General features: G+C 35.4%; 1 protein-coding gene and 1 non-coding gene across 2 annotated transcripts in view; one reads left to right on the plus strand and one right to left on the minus strand.

The window, feature by feature from the left end:
* Positions 1–24,543, plus strand: part of LOC118975715 (contactin-5-like) — a 230,185-nt gene that overhangs the window by 139,800 nt on the left and 65,842 nt on the right. The gene's annotated exons all lie outside the window — the stretch shown is intronic.
* LOC118975731 (small Cajal body-specific RNA 15) lies at positions 12,456–12,582 on the minus strand. The gene has a single exon (XR_005064122.1).

Consider the following 24,543-nt stretch of genomic DNA (forward strand, 5'->3'; position numbering starts at 1 on the left):
TTAAGGTCTATTGAAACAAGTCAGCCAAGACGTGATGAGGAACGGAATAGAAGCACTGGAGGGCAGGAGACATGCCTGGGATATTACTGAGGTAGAATTAACAGGATATGATAACTAATTGAACATGGATGGAGCTGTGGAGTAGGAGGAAGCTTTGGCACAGTCCATTGAATGAGTGATGATTCACGGAGCATGATCACAACTACAAATGGGAGTTCAATGCTGCTGCTCAATCCTACTAAATCCCTGTGGGCTGTTAACCTATAATTTTTCCAAAAGTTTTTCAGAAGTTCCTCTGCTTCCGTTAAACTGGGCTATAATCCAATGCTTCTTCACACACACACACACACACACACACACACACTCACACACACACTCACACATCCCTACATAAGTATCAAATGTATCTTTCTATTAGTAAAATTCAAACCTAACAACACTTCTATTCATACTGTTCCTTCCTCATCTTATTTGAATACTGATAATACACTGTTTTGCTCCTATTAGTATGATCCCTTTACCTTTGTTGATTTTTGTTCCCTCTGGCCTTTGCAGAACATTACACTCTTAGTCATTATTTCTTATATAATCAATACCATGTCACTAAACTAATAAATTATTCTTAGTCACCATATTTATTGAATTTACTCGAGCAGTTGAAATTGTTGAGTTTTTATGAACTCTGTATTTTCAAAGAATCATTATTTGACCAGTACTATATGAAAGCCTCAATAAATAAATGCAAATAAGTAAAATAAAACCCTTATATTTAAGTTAATAAGAAACAGGTGGAAAACATCTGCTAAATTTCAATTACATCTTTTGCTGACAGTCAAGATATAGAAGTTACAAAATTTACATTACTTTCTTCTGCACATTATCTAACATTTCCTTGGTACTTCTTTGCCTACTAATGTGTATTTTCCATCATAGTAATACATCCGTATTGAATGAATGGTTTATAAGCGTAGACAAGAAAACACATTCACACACACACTTATTTCTCTCCCACCCATCAAATCCCACTCCTTAAAGCCAACTTTTCAACTTCTCCTTTTATTCTTCACTAGGTTCACATATTATGCTAGAAAATATCTATAGTTATTGTTTAATCCAGTTAAATAAAATCATTAGTGCAGTTAAGAAAGCCCATGAAAAGAGTATGAGGTAAAGAGAAATGAGTTTAGGAAGAACTCTTAAGTAATACAAATCATATTGGAAAGGTAGAGAATGAAAATCCTACACAAGATAATAATAAGTCAGAGAGATAATAGGAAAAAATATCAGTGTAGCACTAAGGAAGCCAAGGGAAATGAATGTTTGAACAAGGAGAGGATGTATTTGTTTCCTGTCATCCTCTGAGACCTTACACAAGAAAAATCCATTCATCAACAAGAATACTGAAGGAGAGAAAACAGTTCACTAAAAATGAGATATTCTGATGCACTATTTCTGGAAAAATAAGGGAGGTTGTGAGTTAAAGGATTAAACAAGTAGAGAAACTAAAACTCAGAATAAAGTTTAAGGAATCTAAAGAAGTTTAAAGGGCTAAAGACCATGTGCCCAGTAGAAGCCTGAAGAAGCTCTGAAATCAAAGTTAGCTGAAGGCAGACATAAAAAATGAGACTGAATAAAAAGGGAATTCAAGGTTATGTATGTTGAACATAGGCAATAAAATATAGGAATCCCTCCCCTACCCTTTTCCAACACGCAAAAAGATTGAACAGCTTGTCTCTTAACAATATGAATAAACTTTTCATGGAAAGCTGATGTTCTTGATGTGAATGGTGGCACAGAGGAAAAATTCATTCATGCAGGTGGTATCCACAGACAGACAGCTAGTTCCTTGCTCTTATATCAAAGCTGAGAGGACTATTGACACACATTACCCAGCCTACTCCCCACCCCTGACTCAGAAAGGAAGCAACTCTACAGACAGTGGCACCCCAACAACTTCCAATCTTCTTAGACTTAACATTTATGTGCAATTCTAAGTTAACAGTTTTTATAAAAAATGACTGAATTTACTGAGTGGTTATAGAATTTACATGAGGATAATGAGTGAACAAAAATGAGAAAATTTTAATATGCTAAGATATGCATCAGTTAAACTGGAATCCTTTTTTAAATCAAAACTTTCATATCACTACTTGATTTGTCATCAAAGCAATTGAAAAAGTATGTTCATAAGAAGGACATAGTCCCAAATGTTTTCCCAAGTAAATGGCATATATTAAACATTTAGTCTAAAACAAATATTGAGTATGACTGTGGATGAATCCATTTACTGCACCCCGGTCAGCTGAGATTCCTGGTGGGTTTTACAAGGCTCTAGGTGCAGGGACAGACCTCACAGTAGATATTCTGCAGATTTGGCAAACACTTCTGCAAGAGTTTGAACATAAAAGTACATTTAATCTTAATCTACTAAATCTATTAATAATAGATTTACTAATATTATTAGTAAAATAGATTTTTACTAATAGTTTGGTGGGTAATGAATAGGGTTCTGGCTTTACAGACAGCACAGCAACATTTAATAAACACTCCACTTTAACCATCTCTCTCTTTAACCAAGCTTCCATTCCTATGACTGCTATACATCTCTGTCTTTACACACCTCTGCCTCTTCCCCACAACTCTGTTCCCTCTATTTTCCCTTCAGGAACTCAATAGCTCTGTGTTATATATGGCAAATTCATACTTTCTTTTTTAAATTATTTTATTTTTGTTCAATTACAGTTGTCTGCATTTACCCTCCCACTACTCCCCCTTGACCCCAGACAAACCCACCTCCCCTTCTTGCTTCTACCCCCCTCACCCACCTTGGTTTTGTCCATATTTCCTTTATAGTAATTCCTGAAAACCCTTCCCTCCCTTATTCTCTCCCACCTCCCCTCTGGTTACTGTCAGATTATTCTTAATTTCAATGTCTCTGGTTATATTTTACTTGCTTTTTTCTTTTGTTGATTAGGTTCCTGTTAAAGGTGAGATCATATGGTATTTGTCCCTCACCACCTGACTTATTTCACTTAGAATAATACTCTTCAGTTCCATCCATGCTGTCACAAAGGGCAGGAGCTCCTTCTTTCTCTCTGCTGTGTAATATTCCTTTGTGTAAATGTACCATAGTTTTTTTATCCACTCATTTACTGATGGGCACTTAGGCAAATTCATACTTTCATTTCTCCTTTCATTTGAGTCCCCATCCCCATTCTGAAGATTTATTTTCCTTATTTTATTTTTATTTAATGTATACTGATGTTTTGTTACTACATGTGTGGCATTGTTTGAAAAACCTTACAAGTATTAGAGTGAAAGACTAGAAGGTATATATAAGCAGATAATAACTTCAAAAAAGAAGTTGAAGTTGTTTCATTAATATTATGTAAGATATATTAAATGCATTTCTAAAGTTGGAGAGGATCACCATGTTCTGACAATAGGTTTAATTCTACAAGAAAATAGAACAGGGCATTTTCCCCACACAATCCACTATGCACAGGGACAGACTCCTTCTTTCTTATCTATCGAGATGGGATCTTGTATTATAAGATCCTCCCCTTTCCTAAGGCACTTTCTCTCAGCCCTCTTCTTTAAAGCTAGAGTGATTCTCTAGAGATACAGAGAATAATAAGAACAACAATAACAACAACAACAAAACTGTCCTGGGGTCATTTTCCCATTCCTGGAGTTGAATAGCAAGGCAGAGAGAATTAATTGAAGAAGCAACTTAAGAAAGTGAGTGAGAATAGATTCAGAATGCATGAAGAAAGATTGCCTTTCTTAGAGAACTTGTCATTTGTCACAGCGGGAAGATAACCTTCTATTTGGTGGTGAGAAGTCTAATGGCTTTTTAAAAAATGGACTATAAGGGAAGCCATCAACTGAGAATATATGTGTAGATAACAGGTTTGTTTTTAAGACAAGAATTGTGTTAACAAGGAAATAGTATACTTGCATAACTGATGCGTTCATCCCACTAATCCCATTATTTCCTACCAAATAATGCAGGACCTGAGAGCAATGGAAGAATATTTTTAAATGACAGTCTTGAAGAATGTGGTAGGCTGATAATGGTCCCCAAGATGTCCATATCCCAATCTCTGGAAACTTTGAATGTTACTTTACACCATAAAGGGATCTTGCAGGTGTCATTAAGGACCTTGATATGGAGACATTACCCTGGATTAGCCTGGATTACCATAGCTAACTAGTGTCGGCCCTAAATGTAGTACCAAGTTTCCTTATAAGAGGGAGGCAGAGCAAGATTTGACTACAGAAGAGGAGATGATGTGAGTAGAGACTAGAGTGATGCACTTTGAAGATGGAGGAAGGGGCCATGAGTTAAAGAATGAACGAAACACAGCCTTAGAATGTGGAAAAGGTACGGAAATGAATTTTCTTTAGCGTCTCCAGAGAGAAGGAGGCCTTGCCTTCAAAGGAAGCTACCTCAATTGAAGCTAAAGGAAACTGATTTTGAACTTCTGAGGCCCCGAATTATAAGAAAATAAAGGCATGTCATTCAAAACTACCAAGTGTACTGCATGTTGTTACAGTAACCACAAAAAAACTAATACAAAAACCAAACAATGGTATAAAGCAAATTTTTCTTACTTGTCCTGTGGAATATACATGGTTATTCTAGTAGCATGTTGGAACTGGCTTGTTCCTTCTTGCAAGAGTTGATTGTGTGCATCTCCTCACCTTTTGGAAGGTTCAAATTAGTCATGGTTGGATAATTTACAACATAAAAATCATCAAAGGTTCCATATCGGGGAGCCCCTACCCCACTCCAGCCACAGAGAATCATTTGTTGAATAGCATTCTGATAGTAACTCAGCACCCAAGAGCACAGTCATTAATTCAAAAATAACATTTGATGGAATATGCATTCATTCAAATGTACCCTTGTTCTACCCCAACTCTTTGTTTGCTTTGCACCAGACAAAAGCACAAACAGAATAGATCCTGTTTCTCGTTCTTTAAATTTGTTTGGGCATTCAAACAGTAGCATACAACAATGTCATTCATTTCCTGACCAGTCTGTTTATCATAAAGAAATATGACAATGGGAATGACCTTGGATTTTCTTAATTTTACCATTTTTCTCACCTAAGTTTTGCTCCTTATATATTGAATCTCCTACCCTAATCCCAGGAGACATTTTCTTCTTCTAATCTTTGTTCAGAATTTTCAGTTTGTGGATAGCTTCAAGGAGACTTGGAGAGCTGGTGCTAAGAACACTCCTACTCAAGTATACTTAACTATGTAAAAGAAGCTGAATAATACTAAGGCTTTATGTTAAAATTTGCAAGGATATAGAAACTTATCTGGCTCTTATTAGTCTTTTATTTATTTTGCTCTGTGTCTATCTGAGAAGCTTATCATCTTGACATGATACAAATTAAATAAAAACATCAAAAATCATTGGATGCTTTCTGAATAAAATGAATACTTTGCTTGCTCAGATGTCCTTGACAGTCAGTCATCCCATGCAATTCAATTTCTACTTAGATAGACTTCTCCAAACAATTTACACTTCTATCTATGGAGATAAGAATTATTATCAAGAAAAACAATGTGCATTATTTTGACTCCTTTAATATATCTTGGAAACTTTGTAAAATTGTTCAATAAGTGCTTACAAATAAGATAAAATTGCTAAATGTATATCTAATTTAGGCTTTTTCCTGTTTTCTAACACAAAAGCTTGTTAGTCAAGAAATAAAATCACAAATGATGTAAATTTTTGATAAGCATCATTGTAATAGTGAACATATAATTCTAAATATAAGAAACATGAACTTTGAATTATTTTTGTAAGGGTACAAATCGTATGTTCTATTATTTTAGTCGGACTTTCTTTCCTATTGTCAGACTAATATAAACTATCTTCGTTGCTATGCTTCCTCTCTTCACTTGGTAATCTGGATCTGGCCCTGAGCCTCACCACTCTCCTCAAAATCAGTCAAGAGTCTGTTAATCAAATGTATCAACATTTTCTCAGCTCTCATCATTCCTGATCTCTTTGCAATCTATTTAGACATAAGAATATTTTCTTTCCTTGACTCTTCCAGTGGGCTTTCCCAAACAGTTTCATCAGTATCTTTCACTGTCTCTTCTCAATGTATCCCATAAGTAAATCATTCCTTTTAGCTGTCCACCTGGATGTGTCCGTTCACCCCCGTCTGTCTTGTTTACACTTGGTATTGTCCCAGAAAGGATTGAAGGAGGCTTATCTTTCTAAATGTATGTGTGTTTTCAGGATTCTACTCCTGAAACTAATCTATATTTCTAAATATTTTTTTTAGTGGGCACTTCTTTCTCTGTTTCCAATTTAGAACTTTCGCACAAGCAAACTTCTCCGGCTAATATCTAAATTGTTAGTAAAATCACCTTTCTTCTAAAAGATCTAACATAAAAATTTCTGAATCAACTCAAATCCTCCTAATCTCATGACCACATACTGGCAAGCCTTTGAATTATAAATCTGCAATGTGATTCTCATCCATCCTCATCTTTCTACTTCTAATTACAACACTCTTTACCTCTTCCCCAAATCTGTGGCTTCCCACTGCCTTTTTCTGCATTTCACTCTTTACACTCACTTTCAAGAGCACTGACACTTATTTTTGTTTATTAATTTTTAGAGAGAGAGAGACAGAGAAATGTTCATTTGTTGTTCCACTTATTTATGCATTCACTGGTTGATACTTGTACATGCCCTGACTGGGGATCAAACTCACAACCTTAGCATATTGGGATACTGCTCTTATCAACTGAGCTACCTGGTCAGGGCAACATTAACTCACTTTAGGTGGTAGAAGAAAGTAGTTGCTGTAAGTTCAGTGCCAGTGAACTAGCTGTTATACCATCTTTTTTAATATTAATCATGAAAGCTTAGAGAAAGTAAGTTCATGAGAGTGGCATGATAACAGTGATTTAAACTAAAATATATTTTGATTAATTTTGTTTAAATAAATCAGTCAGAATGTTACATTTGCTTTAACACCTACATTATTCTTGGATAAGAGACAACCTGTCTGTGATTCAGTATATTCACCTGGAGATAAGATAGCAAGGATACTTATCTCAGAGGGTTACTGTGGGGATTAAATGTGTTAAATGTGCTGACCTATTAGCATAGGGCCTGTTACATAGTAAGCGTTAGTAAAGATTAGCTATTAACACAGTATTTATGATTCAATTTCCACTTATCACTAGTGTGTGAGATCATTACAGTTAAGAACTACTTTCCAAGACTGTTTCTACTACTGTAGTGTTTGTTGTTGCTTTTGTTTACTGCATAAATACAAACTTCTCTGTCTACAATTGAGGATTTAATAGAGGTTGTGGGGCAGGTCATAGCATTGGAAGTAGTTTTATATTCCATCACATGTGTTTAATCATTTTTCATTCAAAACCTACAGAATTTTTTCTTTTTTTAAATGGTGTTTTCTTTTTTATATAGTTTAATATATTTTTTGATTATGCTATTACAGTGGTCCCACTTTTTTTCTCCCTTTTATTCCCCTCTGCTCTGCAGCCCCCCTCCCACCCACATTCCACAACCTTAGTTCATCTCTCTGGACAATATATATAAGATCTCCGGCTTCTCCCTTTCCCATACTATTCTCTACCTCCCCTGTCTATCTTCTACGTACCATTTATGCTTCTTATTCCCTGGGCCCTTCCCCCATTCTCTCCTTTTCCTCTCCCCACTGATAACCTTCCATGTGACCTCTATTTCTGTGAATCTGTTCCTATTCTAGTTGCTTGTTTAGTTTGTTTTTGTTTTTGTTTTTTTCTAGTTTTTTCAAGTTCAGTTGCTGATAGTTTTGAGTTTGTCATTTTACTGTTTGTAGTCTTGATCTTCCTCTTTTTCTTAGATAAGTTCTTTAACATTTCATACAAGAAGTCTTGGTGATGATGAACTCCTTAATTTGATCTTATGTGGGAAGCACTTTATTTGTCCTTTCATTCTAAATGATAGCTTTTCTGGACAGAGGAATCTTGGATGTAGGTCCTTGCCTTTCATGACTTCGAATAGTTCCTTCCAGCCCCTTCTTGCCTGTAAGGTTTCTTTTAAGAAATCAGCGTATAGTGTCATGGAACTCTATTGTACGTAACTGTCTCCTTTTCTTCTGCGGCTTTTAAAATTCTCTCCTCATCTTTATTATTTTTTAAATTATAACCACTTAGATTATCCACTTTACTGACAGGAAAAAAATTTCAATAAGAAACTTGGCACACTGATTTTTGTCTGCTAACTGTTATTATCTGGTATACAATAATGATTAGTTAAGTAGGGAGAATAATAGGGAAAGGCAAGAAAGGAAACCAAGAGGCTGACAGAGGCCTTATTTTCATAATTAGGCTCTTGGTAGGCTTCATCCTGAGAGTAGCTTGGAGCCATTGAGGGTTTCTGAGCAAGGAAGGGTCATCATCACTTTGTCTCTCCTTATCATTAATCTTGGGCAATTTAATTATGGTGAGCTTTGGTGTGAACTTCCTTGGGTCCAACTTCTTTGGAACTCCTTGAGCTTCTTGGACTTCCTGGAAGTCTATTTCCTATGCCAGATTGGGGAAATTCTTAATTATTTTTTTCCAGTACATTTTCAATTTCTCACTTTTCCTCTCCCCCTTCTGGTACCCCTATAATTCGGATGTTGGAATGTTTAAAGTTGTCCCTAAGCCTCTCCTCATTTTTTGGAATTCTTGTTTCTCCATTCTGTTCTGATTGAAGGTTTATTTCTTCCTTTGGCTCCAAACCATTGATTCGAGTCCCTGTTTCCTTCCCATCACTGTTGGTTCCCTGTACATTTTCCTTTATTTCACTTTTCATAGCCTTCACTTTTTCCTCTATTTTGTGACTATACTTAACCATTTCTTTGACTATCCTGATTACCAGTGTGTTGAACTGTGCATCTGATAAATTGGCTATCTCTTTATCGCTTAGTTGAATTTTTCTGGAGATTTGATATCTATTCTTTCATTTGGACCATAATTTTTTGACTCAGTGCACTTGTTATGCAGTAAGGAGTGGAGCCTTAGGTATTTGCCAGGGTGGGGCAACCCTCATTGCTGTGTTGTGGTACTGTATGTGAGGGAAGGGTCTTAGAGGGAACAGTGCTGCTTGTTCAGGTCTCAGCTGACTTTCAGTAGCTCCCACCACTACCCACAAGCAAATTGGAGCCTTCCCATGCTTATTCCCAGGTGGGGGGTTTGTGTACATTTTAGCGCCCTCTGGGTCTCTCCAACAAACTCCTGTAAGGCTGGGAGTTTCTCCTACTGTCCCAACCCCACAGGTATTTTCAGTCAGAGGTTTGAGGCTTTATATCGCCATGCTGGAACCCTGGGTTACACAGTCTATCCTGATCCCCAGTTGTTTTTCCTGGTTTATCCACATGCAAATGTGGGGCCAGTTGCTCTGTCAGCCACCACCTTACTTGGTCATCCAGCCACTGCCTTTCTGTGAGTCTTCTCCACCCCAGCTTCCAGTCTGTGCCCTCCCACCAATCTGAATGAATATTTCTTCTTTGACTCATTGGTTGTTGGACTTCCATACAGTTCATTCTTCTGGAAGTTCTGATTATTTTTTGTTTTAAATTTGTTGTCCTTCTTTTGGTTGTGCAAGGAGGCAAAGTGTATCTATCTATACCTCCATCTTGTCCAGAAGTTCCTCTATAATTTTCTGACTCCATTTCCTTTGTTCCTGTTCTCTCTTCTTGAGATGCCTTCTGAACCCCTACCTCTGTCTGCAAGTTGTTGAATGACACCTAAGATCATACAGCTTGTTACAAAAACAGGAATAAAATCTACCATACAATAAGTATAGTTTTAATTTTGTTATAAAAGTATTGACTCCACTAGTGGGGCCAATCTATTCCTGGTTTTCCCTTAGAGGGACGATTGGAATAAAGAGAGTTTAAGATCAGTGTGCAAGTTGACCTCACCCTGTGAAGCTCCGGAATCTGCATTTTCCACAGCGCTTCCTGGATATTTCATCCATTAAGTGCAACTGAGAACCACTGCACTAGTGATTACTTTCCCAGCATTGTGATTTTTTTAATGTTCATACCTCTTCATAGTTTTAAAGTTCTTTTTCTATACAAGACAGGAATTTCAAACAAAAGGTGAATGACAGACCAGACAGTATTGTGTTGGGGAGAATCTTGCTAAAAATTCAGAGTCCTGCATGTTTCTCTTAGATATTATGATTCAACAGACATAAAGTAGAGATTAGAGATGTTTGTTTTTTAATGCATCTGGAAACTTTTATGTTCAGTCAGGTTAGGGAATGTTTGACATTGTATTTTATTTCAATAGGCAACTCTGACTTTACAGTGATTGTCAGACAGTCACAATATTTCTTAAATTGGTCTATTGTCTCTAGAATATTTTAAAGTGTATTTAATTCACAGTTTTAGATCACTAAGAGGCAACTTTTGAAATTTAGATTAATATGCTGCTTTTGGAGGAGTGTACTTGTATTCGAGTTGCCTTAGGGGCCATAGGTCTCTTCTTTTTATTTAGACAATCTTTACATTATAAAGACACCCATTTCCTTACGGTTACCAGTTTCCTTATCTTTCCCTGCACAGCTGTTCTTAATATGATCTACCTGATTTTCTCTGAGCATCTAATAAGGTATTTAAAAATAACCTTACATCTCCCTATGAATCATTAAAAATGACTTTCTTCTATTTTTTCTCCTGAGATAATTTTCACATTGAATCTCAGTTAATTTGTCTAAAATTAAGTAACTCTATGGTGAATATTTTAAGATTTTCTTTACCTTGCAAGGATATTGAATTTGTATTCTTATTTATATCCTTCTTTATTGGATTTTATTTTTATTTTGTGATCACTTTTATTATCCAGTGCTAAAATCACACATCCAGGATATTGAGAATTCTAAAACTCTTTCTCTGAAAAGTAATTTGTAATATTTAGAAAAGTGTTCCTTCCATGGTTCACCCCAATGAGATAGCTAGAAAATTTATTATAAAATAATAAGACTGATGGTTTTAAGACAGATGCACTGAACCTCATATATTTAAGTGAGTCCCATGTTCTTCAAAGTAGAGACACTAGAGGCAATTCACTTATACCAAAAATAATCTTGCCATTATTTAAAATATTTAAACGCTCAGTGATTCATCTTGCTGTTTTATAACCCTTGTCTTTCAGTGCTATGGAGGGGAAATAGTGGCTGCATAGGTGGAAAGCTTGATAACGATTAATTAATGTTTTTCCTATAAACCAGGCACTGTGTTGAAAACATTTCATAATTCTTTCATTTAGTCTGCATTACAAAAGTGCATTTTTAAAAGATTTTACTTATTTACTTTTAGAGAGAAGGGAACAAAGGAGAAAAAGACAGAAACATCAGTGTGTGGTTGGTTCTTGTGTGCCCCCTTTTGGGGGCCTACCCCGCAACCCAGGCATGTGCCCTGACCGGGAATCGAACTGGTGATACTTTGGTTTGCAGGCCAAATCACACCACACAAGCCAGGGCCAAAAACTACATTTTGAGCTTATTTTCTTTTATAGCTAAATAATCTGCTATTAAGACAAGTAACAAGTTATTTTGCATATGTTTGTATGGCTCAAGAGTACATTCCTAAATGTTATACGTTATTGGTCATTTACCAGTATGCTACGGGACTCACCATGGCAGTAGTTGGTGGGGGCTATGGGCTCACTTGCAGAGTGTTTTTCCCACTCTATCACTATGCTTTTCTACTGATATCAATGCCAAATTGGGGTTTAGGATTACTTTATTAACACTACCTGAAACAAAATTTAAAAGATGTCATTAGATGTCAGCCTCAGAATGAATAGGAGGCTTATTATGAAAACAATATTTACTTCACAGTTTCTTTGGACTAAATGTTGTGAAGGTTTTTCTTTTTGGTTTGTCTAAGAAGAGAGAATCCACCCAGTTTATGAAATCAGAGTGTAAAGAGTAACCCATTTAAGTACAATTGGGGTTATACTGATCTTTGGGAATAATAGACTCCATCCATAGAGAATATAAAGTTGCCTGCTATATATTGTGTTAATTATGTGTCAAGAGCATTCATAGACTAATTTTCTTAATAATTAGTAGAATCTAGTTCATATTAAGCATGACTTTTTTCTTTAAATTCAGGTTTTCTTTTAAAATGTCAGAGTGTTAAAAAATTAATTACAAAGAAAAAATACATGAAGAATGTGCTAAATCCAGAATCCTAAACAGTAATTCTATCACTCACTCGTTTAAAAATAAACTAAAGCCAACATAAAGAAAGATTTTGCTGTGATTCTGACATCATGATGATCAAATACATTTAGTACAAATCTTATAGATGAGACACTTCATGTGTATGAAGAGCTGTCCTACCATAGACTGGTCACCGCCACAGGCCATTTCAATTTTGCATTTGTTTTTGGGGTTTGTCTTTTTTTGCTGTTGGTAGATACGTAGGTCTTGAGTTCATTTTGCAAACAAGACCTGTTCTCTCTACCTTTTTATTTAGGAGACTAAAAGCCAAGCAAGCTTGACTTCAAGGACTCTCTTTTCTCAATCTCCAGAGTCAATTTTGCATTTGTTTAAACAAAAGATGTATCTTCAAGAAGCTTTTAGAAAGTTTGAAATTCAGATTTGTGTGAAAGCAAAAAACGTGTTAAAGAAAAAAAAACCAGTGGGGGCATTTTAGGGGTTCTATCCTCAGAGATGGACTCTTGGCAGATCTGGACAAAGGCAGTGGGCCCACTGTCTGCAGCCTCTCCTTCCCATAGTGGCACCAAGCTCATACTACTCCGGCTAGAACTCCATCAACTGAATAGCCATGTAGGTGAAGAAGCATTAGGTTTTTAAAAAATTAAATGCCACAGAGAGAATTAGAATGAGTAATTTTTACTTTAGCATTATATTAGTTAAATCATATTTTCTTTGCTTTTAACATTTTACTCAGACAACTTCCCAAAGAGAGTTGGGTAGGGCTGTGAAGGATAATAGGAGGGAATTTGGTATCACTTGTAAAATGTTATATATATATATACATTATATATATGCATTATACATTAAATATATATTAATATTTAAAATGGTATATATATAAAATCAGGGGGATCAGGCAGAGAGCTTTTGAGCCAGACGTAATTATTTTGAAATTCTAGTTCTGCCTCATTTTTAACTAAACAACCTACCCTTTCTAACCCTTGATGCATGTCCAGGATGCATGTAAAGTGATTAAAACTACCTTGAGATTGCTGTAAAGATTAGAGTAATTATGGGTATAAAGAATCTGACACAATTCACATTTTCTGTTTGTTTGTGTTGGTGCTAGGGATTCAAGAAAAAAAAACACATTCTTTGGTCCTCAGAGAACTCACAATGTCACAGAGAAGGTAGACAAAGTGAAGGATCTTTTTTTAAACAGCCACATCACAATGTACAAAGAGTAAAATAAGGAGGCATAATACATAGGGTGCAATGAGGACAGCAACTAACTCCACAAATTCACTAGGCGCTTTTGCACAGTGAAGTTGACATTTGGGGGCAGTGTTGAAAAAGAAAAGGAGATTTTCTTTTTCTAATTAATTTATTTTAAATATATTTTATTGATTATGCTATTGCAGTTGTCCCATTTTCCCCCTTTATTCCCCTCTGCCCTGCACACCCCCTCCCACCCACATTCCCCCTCTTTAGTTCGTGTCCATGGGTCATACATATAAGTTCTTTGGCTTCGCCATTTTCCATACTATTCTTACCCTCCCCCCTCTATTTCTAACTACTATTTACGCTCCTTATTCTCTGCACCTAGAAAAGATTTTCAGTTGCCCTAATTCTGAACTGACATTATGGACAAAGGGAAAGATGCAAAGGAACTAAGAAAGAAGGAAAATAAAAAGAAGTAGAATTAAAAATAAAAAACCTTTATCTTCCACGTTTTCGTCTGAGGCGACTCTACCTCTATGAAGAAAGCCTGTGAGGGAGGAGAGGTGATTTATTTTCTTCTCCCTTCTTAACTAGAAGGGTTCTTGTTTCTGGGACCCAAAATCCCAAACAGTTCTGTTAGTGCTACAAATCACTTGTTATAAACTAGGTAGCATTTTGTGAGTTAAATAGCAATCAAACTATTACTTAATTTCCTATGGAAAAAAAATGTCTTTTGCTTTGAAGCACTGAATGGCTATAGAACACATGGCATGCAATTCATTCATTATTTAACACTGTGGAAAAGGGCATAGACTCTGGAGCCAGACTCTCTGCACTCAGATCCTGTCAGTAGCATTTAATAGCCATGACTTTGAACAAGTTTTTGAGTTTCCTGATTCAGTTTCCTCAGAGGTAAAATAGGGGTGATTACCAGACCAATTCAAAGGGTTGGGAGGATTAGAGTTGATACATCTGTAAGAGTTAGGTACCCATTACATAGTAAATCCNGCAAATAAAAAGAAGTAGAATTAAAAATAAAAAACCTTTATCTTTCACGTTTTCGTCTGAGGCGACTCTACCTCTATGAAGAAAGCCTGTGAGGAAGGAGAGGTGATTTATTTTCTTCTCCCTTCTTAACCAGAAGGGTTCTTGTTTCTGGGACCCAAAATCCCAAACAGTTATGTTAGTGCTACAAATTGCTTGTTATAAACTAGGTAGCATTTTGTGAGTTAAATAGCAATCAAACTATTACTTAATTTCCTATGGAAAAAAAATGTCTTTTGCTTTGAAGCACTGAATGGCTATAGAACACATGGCATGCAATTCATTCATTATTTAACACTGTGGAAAAGGGCATAGACTCTGGAGCCAGACTCTCTGCACTCAGATCCTGTCAGTAGCATTTAATAGCCATGACTTTGAACAAGTTTTTGAGTTTCCTGATTCAGTTTCCTCAGAGGTAAAATAGGGGTGATTACCAGACCAATTCAAAGGGTTGGGAGGATTAGAGTTGATACATCTGTAAGAGTTAGGTACCCATTACATAGTAAATCCCATGTAAGGACTGGCATTATATTTATTTCTATATTACCCTTTTACATGAAACAGTAATTGTTGTATGACCTGAAATGTCATACTAGGCCTCAAATTGTAATTTTAGGTTTTAATTTATTTCCACCACTTTAGAAATCTTATAAAAAGTTAACAAAATGAGATGGGAATGGTTTATAACCTACAGAAATGATTCACAAGTCCAGTTACCAGCAATATAAAAACAATGATAAAACCCAAAGAAACAAGACCTCACGGAAGATGTTACATCTGTAATGAACTTGCTTACTTGCTTATAAATCTTATTTTACTAAACCTACTTAAGATTGTGGAACAAGCCGATGTATCTAGCTGGGATAAGTTGATGTGTACCTTAAATTTTTTTCCCAAAGACTTTTCAGTGTTAGAAATTTAACAGTTGTGCAGTCAGTGTGTTTGTAGTAAACACTATAGGTATAGTTCTGCTTCTAGTTCTTTTTTGAAAACATTTTTACTTATATCCAAACAGAAGTTGGAAAATTTGCAAAGATGGGCTCCCTGTCTGCTACTAATCCACTTCAGATCCACTCCTTCTTTTTCAAAGGAAAGAAAGTATATATTTTTAATTTTTAAAATCTTTATTTTATTTTTTCATTACCATTTAACCCATTATAGATGCCTCCCCTCAGCAATCATCACACTGTTGTCCATGTCCATGAGTCCTTTTTTCTTTTTCTTCAATCTTTCCACCCCTTCACCACCTCCCACCAGCTGTCATCCTGCTCTCCATCTATGATTCTGCCCCTATTCTCTTTGTTAGTTCCGTTTGTTCATTAGATTCCACATATGAGTGAAGTTATATGGTACCTGTCTTCGTCTGGCTTATTTCACTTAGCATAATGTTCTCCAGGTCCATCCATGCTGTTGCAAAGGGTAAAATTTTCCTCTTTTTTTTTTTTAGTAGCTGAGTGGTATTCCATTGGGTAAATGCCCCACGGTTGTTTTATCCACTGTTCTTCTGCTGGATACTTGGCTGCTTCTGTATCTTGGTGACTGTAAACAATGCTGCAATGAACATACGGGTGCTTATGTTCTTTTGAATTAGTGATTTGGGTTCCTTCAGGAGGTGTGTCTTAAATACAAGTTTCTAATTGCTGTTGCTTTCTAACATGAATAGTTATATTTAATCATTACAGTTGACCTTTGAACAATACAGGTCTGTACTACATATTACTGCCCACTTATACACAATTTTTTCAATAAATATGCACAGTACTATAAATGTATTTTCTCTTTCTTATAATCTTCTTAATAGCATTTTTCTCCAGCTTACTCAATTGTAAGAATACAGTATATAACACATACAAAATACAAAATATGTGTTAGTTGACTGTTTATGTTATTGGTAAGGATCTGCTCAATAGTAGACTATTAGTAGTTAAGGTTTTGGGGAGTCAAAAGTTATATGCAGATTTTCAGCTCTGTAGGGGTCAATGCTTCTAATCCCTGCCTTGTTGAAAGGAGTTAGTCTCTATATATTTGATGGTCAAACTCTTTTTGTTCTTTATTTTGGCTTCATACTGGATAATATGTTTAGTAAATAATAATAAGTAAACTTAGTAATGTAGCCCTCCATTGTACATTGCCAAGACTTACAGATTGTTTTGTGAAAAGAAGTGAAAATTCAAAAACATTGCGGTTTATTTCTCATCATTAACAAGCTTAGGATAAAATCTCCATTTTATCAATGTTAAAGACAAGGTAAATCTTTTTAGTGACCAAGGACTAAAGAGTGTTACAGTATATTAATGGATTAATCTACTTTTACAATATTGTATTTTTTGTTATATAACATGTGTATATCTAGATAGAACCAAAACCTGGTGAATTCAATTTTTATCTCCAAATGATATTAAAATCTGAAATTACCTATGAGGATTTGAGGAAAATTCTGAAAGCTTTGTGATGTTTTCTCAGACCTGTATAATGATAAGTTCTTGAGTGAGTGTGAATATTAGCCATCATTCTATGCTGTGTGTGTAATTGGTGCTTAATAACTAGCCCTTATTTCTTAGTTTGTAATAGACTCTGACTATCTAGGTGCTTGAACCTACCATGATCCAAGCCTGTATAAGCCAAAACTAAGTGTAACACATGGCTCTCTGGCCACTAATAAATTATCCAACTCATTAGAGAAACAGCATATGCAATTAGATGGTAAAACTTGACTAAGTAGGGGTGAGAAATATAAATAACAAATGCTATGAGAATTTATAGAATGGGTTTATCATTGTAAGCTACTGTGGTTATAGAAGGTATTCTTGAGGTAAAGAAACTTAATCCAGCCCTGTTAATGAAGAATATTTGGGTGAATATATAGACCCATAACTTTATGCTATTTCATAGGCAGTCTAACCAAAGCAATGGGCTTATTAGAGTCAAGTTGAAAAGCTACTTTTGGAGCAGATGTTTAGGGGTTTCTATGCTAAAATGAGTTTAGATTTTATCATTAAGGTGATAGGAAATTGCTAATTTTTTAAGTGAAAAATAAATGATGATAATGTTATTTTAAAAGATTAAGCTGGAGTCATTGTACATAATAGATTGGATAGGGAAGACAGCTGAATCAGGGGCCAAGTGGACAAGTACCTGAGGTCTGTGTAGTTGAGTATGAATTAAAATCTTTGTCTATGGAAAGAAATAGGAAGAGACACATACAAGAAATATCACAAAGTATATTGTGAAATTTCTTAGTTTTCTCCTAAAACCTCTCAAACTTCCAATCAGAAGTGAAGAAAATGTTTATTCAATCCAATCCAAGATAGTAGATAAAAATTTTAATAGGAACATAAAACCAAGTATTCAATGAGAAAAACTTATGAACCATGGACTCCAGGCTGACCCAAAGAGTGTCAAGTAGCCAGATTGTAGTTAATCAGTTTATGTTCAGGCACTACAGGTACAAAAAAGAATAAACTGCATTTCTACATTGCTAGAAACCACATGGAATGAAGAATATAAAGTAAACATCATTAAAATTCAATGATATATGCACCAAAATAATCATTTCAACTGTGAAAATAAAGAATAGAGTAAAATTAATTCACTTAAAATGGTGAGGTGAAATTTGAGTATGATTCTGAAAGCTGAATGATAAGTTGTAAATAAAGAAAAAGTTTAAAGAATTACAATGATAGTCAAAAGCATGTGATTTTAAAATATCATGTGGCTACAGTGTGAGATTTGTAAGGAGCAGAGTCACTAAATATAACTAGTCACAGGGTAAGTTTCAAGTTGTGAAGGGCTTTGAATGCCACACTGATGGGTTCAAATTTTATTTTTGAAATTATTGACTAAACAGAATTCTTTAAACAGGGAATTAGCATTAAATTTTTATTGTTATTGTTCTCTGTTGTTCTTTTTAAATTTTATTTTTCAGTTACAGTTTACACTCAATATAATTATGTATTAGTTTCAGGTGTATGAGCATAGTGGTTAGGCAATCATATGCTTTACAAAGTAATTCCCCTGAGATTTCAAGTGCGTCAACCTTGCACCACACATAGCTTTTTTATTTTTTTTTTTGTTTTGTTTTTGTTGTTTCTTATTTGCTTGTTTGCTTTCGTGACAAAAACTCTATCTTGTACTAATAGAGGACAGACAAGCAGATTGAAATGTTGATCTGGTGTCGTAAATGATTTTTTTTGAAAAAAGGAATGGATTGGTAGTATGCTATATCTCTATTGTTCTGTTAACTAATGAAAGATCAATGAATATGATATAGGACAATCCAGTTGAGTTTTCACAAGCAGATAGAGTGAGGAGCTGAAACAGTACAGAAAGATGAGTTGGCTTGAAACAAGATGGAATTTCAAAAGACAAGTGATGAAGATAAAAGAAATAAAGACAAACTAAAGGAGAATTAGGTGTCGTTTTGGGCTAGGTAAGGCAGTTCAGATTTGATGAAGATGGTTTTGACCAGTAAGAGCATTGGAATGGCTGTCCATAAATATCTGTAATACAAAGAAAGACATAATTAGTATCATTAGAAGTCACACACTGTGGTGACTCAAAAGCAGGGCACAAGATTTTTTGCTGAGGGAATCACAGAACTTTTTTGTTTTTTGCTTTTATGAGAAGAGGTATGTTTTTGTTTCTCCTCCACCTCTTCCTCCTTCATCTTCAATACAACTTGAAGTGAAGTTTATTGATAAACTAAATTGTAGTGTGTATGGGATGATATTAATGTAATTTTAGATAAAGATCAACAGCATGTGCAAAGGCTAATAATCAGTTAAGGCTAAAGTATATTTTGAAAATAACAAGCAATTCTGTTACATAGCATATTGGATGCATGAAAGGGAAAAGTGAGAAGTAAAGTTAAAAGATAACTTAGGATTAGAACATTGAGATTTTTGAGTGGAAAACTGAGAAATGTAGACATTAGTAAATAAAGAGATCTGTCACATGAATTTCAGCAGTTGCAGTCAATTGTTTTTGAAATAATGTCTCATTTTCCTAGTTGCACTTCTCACTTAGAGATGTTATTCTGTCTTGATGGCATCCATGTTTATTTACATCAATGATCCACTCAAGGTACTGACCTCCTAGGTTCTTGAGCTTGCTTCCCACGAAATTGTACTCCATGCCACCTTAGCCACCCATTACAAAAGTAATAGCCTGAATTTGGCCATTACCAATTATTCTGCCATTATCAAAATCCCAATGTTAAATAAACAGCTTTCTTCCAGATCCTCCTTTCTGTCCAAATAATTTTGTTTAGCACTTTTCACTCGATTCTTTAGCCTTTCAAACTCTCCAGTCCAATCCTTGGATCAATCCACTATTCCACTGTCCATCACACCCTCATGCTCTCAAGCACCTTCATTTTCTAGCTTGCATTTTATATCGACTCATTGTAAACATTTTTCTGTATGAAAGGGTAACTCTGCATCTCCTGGCCCATCTGTCATATTCTACTCACTTGCCAAATCTCTAACCACAGCCTCAGCCTTTGTCCCATTAACTTCGTGGATGTCTAGGCAGCTGACAGGGTAAAAATAATAGATAATTTTGAACACGTATTTTACATTAAATTTATGATCTCATTTATCTTTCAAGCAACAAATATAACATCTTACAATTTATCATATATTTATGCTCCCCTGGCTTTTAGCACAACTAATGACCTGCTCTTGGCAGTTCTGTGCGCGGTGTCCCATGCTCTCTTACCTGACTTGAAGGATTTCCTTGTGCAGTTACTCCCTCGCTCTCCCCCATTACTTACTCCCTCCATACTGAATGATTCTCATCGGTAAACATATTAGAATTTCTACCGTCTTAAAAGTAACCCTTTCTTGATCCAAATCTCCCTCCAACTGACACTTTATTTTCTTTCTTCCATTTTAGGGCAAAACTTCTTCCAAGACTTGTCTAAACTCTATTTCAAATTTATTTCCTATTTCTTCTCATGTCTAATCCTATGAAGCTTTAACGATCACCACTTATGCCACTAGTGATCTTCACATCACCAACGTTACTGTGCTGGATGAAAGGGAATCCAGATTAAAACAATGACAATCAGAACAGAAGGGGAAAATGTTATAGAAACCAAATGAACTGAACTTGACGATTGATTATTGAGAAATGGAGAGATTTTTTCACTTTATTCATTCACAACATATTTTATTCTCATATGACCATATCACAATAACTTAAAGCAAAATATAGAACTTTATGATTTTATGTTAAAATTACCTTCAATTTTCCTCAAAATGAGTGTGTAATATAAGCATTGAACCACATAAAAATAAAATACTCTCAGCTATGTAAATTATCACACATCTTCTACATAGTTGATGGGTAGATTAATTAATTTAGTTATCAAATATTCTTGAGCGTAGCTCAGTGGATTGAGCGCGGGCCTGAGAACCAGACGATCGCGGTTCGATTCCCAGTCAGGGCACATGCCTGGGTTGCAGGCCGGTTCCCTGCAGGCCAACTCCCAGCAGGGGACGCATGAAAGGCAACCATACATTGATATTTCTCTCCCTCTCTCCTTCCCCTCTAAAGATAAATAAATAAATAAAATCTTTAAAAAAAATATTCTTGAGCACTGACTTTGTATCAGGCACTACGTGAAGATATAAGAGAACAAAACAATATGCTCTCTGTTCTACTTTACCTTATAGATTAGAAGAGAAAACAGATGTTAAACAAAGAAATGCAAGTGCAATCAGATTGAATAATCAATTATAACCATAATTAGTTTTTTAAAAAGAAACAGTAGTATAATATACAGAGAGAGATAATATATAATATATAGAAACAGAGTGCTTTATATTATAGAGACAGTATAATATACACATATGGAATAAGAGAGAGAGGGAGAAATAGTAATATTTGAAGTATAACTTAGTTATCTACAAAATTGGAAATGACTGAATGAATTCTGCTTTGCAAACTGTGGGAACTTTTCATGGGGAGCAACATGGAGCAATGAGTGGAAGTTGACTTCAGAATTAATACATTCCTGGATTTGAACCGCTTCCCTTGTAATTTAATAACTTAGTCATGTTGAGGAAATGATTTAACCTCTTCAATACTCAGTTCTCTCCTAATTAGGATGGAATAGTCACATCCATCTTTTTGTGTTTTTAGGATTCAAATGCCAATTTAGTTCCATACACTGAACAATAGCACCAGGTTTATAGCAGGTGTTGAGTCAATGTTTATTTTCCTTTTCTATATCTAGAGCCTTTAATGCACATAAAGCCGAGTGAGAGGATGTGATCATTGACATTCCCCCTCTGGATATATGTATATCTTTTAAACCATAGAGCTTTTGAAATCAGTAAGAGTTTGCAAAGTACAATATGCACGTTGTTTACAGACCAAATCAGGGCAGCGCCTGGCATGTTTAGTACCTCCAATGTGAGTGCGAATAGCAGGAATGCTGGCATTCTCAGTAACAAGGCTGCAGTGAGAAAACAATCTGTGCTGATCACAGTGTAAAAATAAACTCTTAACAGTAGTTTAAACAACTCATTTGTCACGTTTTATCCCAGAGTATGCAACCAGGCAGCTGATCAACTGAGCAGGCAGAACTAATTCCTCTAGGACCCTTTAAATCCCTTCACTTCTTGGTAAGTAAATGTGAATAGATAGACGGTTGTGTGTAAGAAACTTTTTTGGAAGGAACAATCTCTCTGAAGAATGTTAAACATCTAGAAATTAAAGGCAATATGGTTGAGTGTTCTGGGTAGTTGCAAAGAACAGAAGTTGAGTCAAATAAACCTAAATTGGAGACTTTTGTTTTCAGGAGATACAATACGTGACATAATATGAGAAAGTAGATATTAGAGAATTCCTGGATTAGGGTCTGGGATACAGCATGACTTTGTGGGGATGGAGATGACAGGTAGCCAAATTCAAATAGTTCTAGCAATCTTAGCAGCAAGAATATGCAGCTATTCCTTCTATTCCTTCCCCAATAAGTGACTAAACTATTGTACACAGTTTATCCATTCTCCAAGTCTTATCCTCTGATCTGAGTCTATTCTCACCACCTTCCAGACAGTGTGTGTATAGAAACTTCTTCCTCATAACTTAGGTTTATCTTAACTCACCTTTATCTGACTTTTGTATCTCACGGCATGCTTTAGTTTCTCAATAAAAGGACTATAAATCTAGCAATTTGTGATTAATGTGTTTAATGCAGTGAGGAAAGCTCACCATAATTCTGAGGCATCTTATTTTGGTCTTTTTAATGAAAAATATTCTGGTAGAAATAAATATTTGAGTGAATTGTATAGAAATGTAGCATCTAACTCACAATTGAAATGAACTAACTCTTTTTTAGGGTGGGAAGAATCCCTAGAATGATTTAGAGATCTTCCAAGCATTTAATTATTGGATTGAGTATTAATATGTCATTAACAACCATTATACTTTTTATTTAATTTCCTCTTGAGTTAGTACAGTTGTTTGCCATTACTGAGTCCAATCAAACTAGCTTTTGAAAGAGGCTCCTTGGCTGTAGAAATCAGGACCCTCGTTCATTCATTAACTGTTCTGTTGTTATGCTTACATAGATCTTGGAGACAACTTTAATAGGTTAAAATACCAACATTTTTAACAGGTACGATGCACACACATAAAGGGACAGATAGGCAAACATGCATTGCATAATGTTAAAGAAAAACTTTTTTTTTAAAGATTTTATTATTTATTTATCTTTAGAGGGGAAGGAGAGGGAGAGAAACATCAATCAATGTATGGTTGCCTTTTGTGCGTCCCCTGCTGGTAGCTGGCCTGCAAGGAACCAGCCTGCAACCCAGGCATGTGCCCTGACTGGGAATCGAACCGCGATCGTCTGGTTCGCAGGCCCGCGCTCAATCCACTGAGCTACGCCAGCCAGGGAAGAAAAACTTTTAAGTTTAGAAAATTGCCCATTTTAAATAATTTTTATTTGTTTTTAAGAAATATTTCAGTTTATTTAAATTGTTACATAGAATCCTTAAACAATTTTTAAATACTGTCATGTGCAACTTGANACAAAGATCTTGGAGACAACTTTAATAGGTTAAAATACCAACATTTTTAACAGGTACAATGCACACACATAAAGGGACAGATAGGCAAACATGCATTGCATAATGTTAAAGAAAAACTTTTTTTTTTAAGATTTTATTTATTTATTTATCTTTAGAGGGGAAGGAGAGAGGGAGAGAAACATCAATCAATGTATGGTTGCCTTTTGTGCGTCCCCTGCTTGTAGTTAGCCTGCAAGGAACCAGCCTGCCACCCAGGCATGTGCCCTGACTGGGAATCGAACCGCGATCGTCTGGTTCGCAGGCCCGCGCTCAATCCACTGAGCTACGCCAGCCAGGGAAGAAAAACTTTTAAGTTTAGAAAATTGCCCATTTTAAATAATTTTTATTTGTTTTTAAGAAATATTTCCGTTTATTTAAATTGTTACATAGAATCCTTAAACAATTTTTAAATACTGTCATGTGCAACTTGAAAAAAGACACATTCTGAAATGCATCATTGGGTGATTTCGTCATCCCGTGAACATCATAGAGTATACCAAAGCAAACCTAGATGGCATGGCTCATTATCCACTGAGGCTATGTGGCATACCCTGTTGCTCCTAGGTACACGCTTGTGCGGCATATTGTTGTGCAAAATAACATGAAATTAAATCTAGCACGAGAGAAAGGGATGTAATCAAGAGAGGAGGTAACGAAGTTGTGAGCCTACTGACAATGTAACATGGCGCATTGTTTCGTAGAAAACATTTTTAAGTAGAAAGCATACACACTAAAATAATTAAAAATATTGTACAGTAAATGCATAAACCAGAAGCACAGTCATTCATTACTAAGTATAATGTACTATACATAATTATATGTGCAATACTTTTATGGGTTTGGCAGCACAGTAGGCTTTGTTTACACCAGCATCATTACAAATATGTAACTAATGTGTTCTACAACATTACAATGGCTGACATCACTACATGACAGAAATTTTTCAGCTCCATTGCGATCTTATGGGCCCACCATTGTATATGGGTT

Source organism: Sturnira hondurensis, unplaced genomic scaffold (assembly GCF_014824575.4).
Source record: "Sturnira hondurensis isolate 20B ecotype Veracruz unplaced genomic scaffold, ASM1482457v3 Scaffold0020489, whole genome shotgun sequence".
NCBI lineage: Eukaryota > Metazoa > Chordata > Mammalia > Chiroptera > Phyllostomidae > Sturnira > Sturnira hondurensis.